This window comes from Populus euphratica, unplaced genomic scaffold, assembly GCF_000495115.2.
Source record: "Populus euphratica unplaced genomic scaffold, PopEup_1.0 scaffold399.1, whole genome shotgun sequence".
Classification (NCBI taxonomy): domain Eukaryota; kingdom Viridiplantae; phylum Streptophyta; class Magnoliopsida; order Malpighiales; family Salicaceae; genus Populus; species Populus euphratica.
The window spans coordinates 870-3,541 of NW_011500287.1; positions in this window are offsets into that span (position 1 = coordinate 870).

Consider the following 2,672-nt stretch of genomic DNA (forward strand, 5'->3'; position numbering starts at 1 on the left):
CATATCTAAGTGCCTGCTTTATAATGATGTGCATATGTGCCTTAATCAATCTTTATAACACTCCCTATTTTCTTTACAAATATCGTTATTAGACAGATCTGAGATTTTTTAAGACAAGGTAAAAAGCCTACCCATATCCACTTAAAAATTAAAACTTGTCCTTAAGATGTATGTGTCATTTGTCAATTGCATAAAAAAAGCTTAAAATGTAGCATCCTAAATTCAAGGTTTTAGGTGGCAAATATTCATTACATAGATTCTATAAGAGTCTAGATTATTATAAATTAATTAAGACAAATATGAATTTCCTCATTGATGTAATAAAACACTAAGTGACTACTATTGTCATCCCTTAAAGGGCAAACCTGCATTCAATTTACCTTCTTTTTTTTTATGCATATCATATTTATTAGCTTTTGTCTTTCATTTGCAGAAGAAATATAGACCCACCTTTAAACTCCAACCCTTACCAAGACCTACAAGAAGCAAATAGGAGAGTTCAACTTGAATAAAAGCAAGATGACTTTTTGAAAAGAGAGAATGCTTGGTTAACCAATCTACAAGGACGAACCATTCACTACGAAGGAAGACCCCCACCCAACATATAAAAAAGAATATTGAAAAGTTCACTATGAATATGCCTTTTGTCCCTCTACATATTCTTAGAAGAGAGTTTTAGATGTTTATTTGATCAATCAAAGTTTGCAAATTTTCCCCCATCAAAAAAAAGTTTCATTTTTTTTCTAATTAATTAAAATTTGCAAATGTTTTCATCACTGCCTTGAGCTTATCAAAAGATTCATCATGTCTTACCTTAAAATTCACTATAATTTTCTCCAAACTAGATACATCAAACATCCTTATTTTTGTTTTAGCCTAAATATTATCCAAGAAGAAAATGTCAATAACAGTTTGAGCTTTTTGATTTGTCATTGGTATGAAAAATTGATCAGATTTGAAATATGATCGCTCACTTCTTAAAAAGATTTGAGATGACTTAAAAGAAACTTTAACAAGATCTAATCTTTAAAGAATATAGATGAGTCAGTTAGGGAATATACTCTAAAGTTGTGTAAAATAGAAAATTCACTCATTTATGGCTGAAAAGAAGTACGCATTATCACCTTTATTACATTTTAAAAGCTTTGGTTACTTAATCAGTAACTCATTAGCTTATTTATAGAGGTAATGGTTGTTGCAGAAAGATTTGAGTAAGGCTTGATAGTGGGAAATTACATTTTAAAAGCTTTGGTTACTTAATCTGTAACTCATTAGCTTATTTATGGAGGTAGTGGTTGTTGCAGAAAGATTTGAGTAAGGTTTGAAAGTGGGAAGGATCAAGAATCTAGTAATAAGTTTTAATGTTATGATAGAGGATAAATTAAAATGAGTATTCCATCCAGAAAATACATATCAAAACCATTCCATACCTCAATAACCCATTTATCCTTCTTAGATATTTTTCTATTTTTACATCATCAGTTGCTCTTGCACCTTTGTCAAAAAATTGATATGCCTTTATCATTGAAAAATGCTCACTAGTATCGTCTAAACACTGGGTGTATTATCTTAACTCCATCAAATCTCATATAACCATTATTTCTCATATGATGCAATCCAAAATGAAAAATATGAATATCCTGATGGGATCTTTAACCACGCAATCAAGAATTATAAAAATTTTAAAATATCAAGTTGTTTAACTAATGAGCAAAGGATAAGTTCAGTTTGTAAAAGATAATGTCATTTACCACATTGTCACTGGATCATATTTTGTATAACAAGTGGTTGTTAAATGCTAACGAACACAAATATTGTTAAGGAAGTTGATTTAAAGAAGGGTGTTGCATTATCAATTATTTTGTTATAGAACTTTGTTATTCTGCATTTTTGTTTTAGGATTTTTTAGTGAAACATGCCTTTTTTAATCTCTTTGTTGTTTTGAAATCAAAAGAAGTTATTATGAAAGTAACAACTTGGCGTCCACAATTGGATAAATATAATGACAAAACTCGTTGATCCCTAAGGTGTGCCACACAAAAATCTAAGAGGCAACCCCTTTAAATATAATATAATTGACCTTTATAGATGATCTCATGGCTCTATTCAAAATATTTTGACCACATCAATTTGTAAGAAAACCCCTTTTACCAAAATAATTTTGAAAAATTGCTTTTGCTTTTAATTTCAGAAATAATTTCATGTTTATGTAAAACAACGCTTAGGCAACCATTTGTAAGGTTACTTGATTAGTACTTAAAAGTGTATTTTTATCAAGGTTTTGTATCATCATTTTGCACTCGAAGTATCAATAACTCCTTAACTAAAGCATGTTTTATAATAACGTATCTAATAATATAAGATACCTTTAATTTATGATAAATGTTCATTTTAAATATAGGCCTATCACATAAATAAAAGGATTGATTGATGAATTTAAGAACTGAAATTAAAAGGATAAAAATATGGCCAAACTTAGAAAAGAGATATCGGTGCAATCCAAACCAGAACACTATTCAGTAATTGGGTCATATTTGGAGCTGTAGATCTCAGATTTAGGTCTACTTTATATGGATGGAAATGTAAGACATAGGCCTCCAACTCTTATATGGAGCTGAAGATCTAAAAAGGTCATTTTCAAGTCCAAATTATAGTAAAAAAAAAAGAAGCTC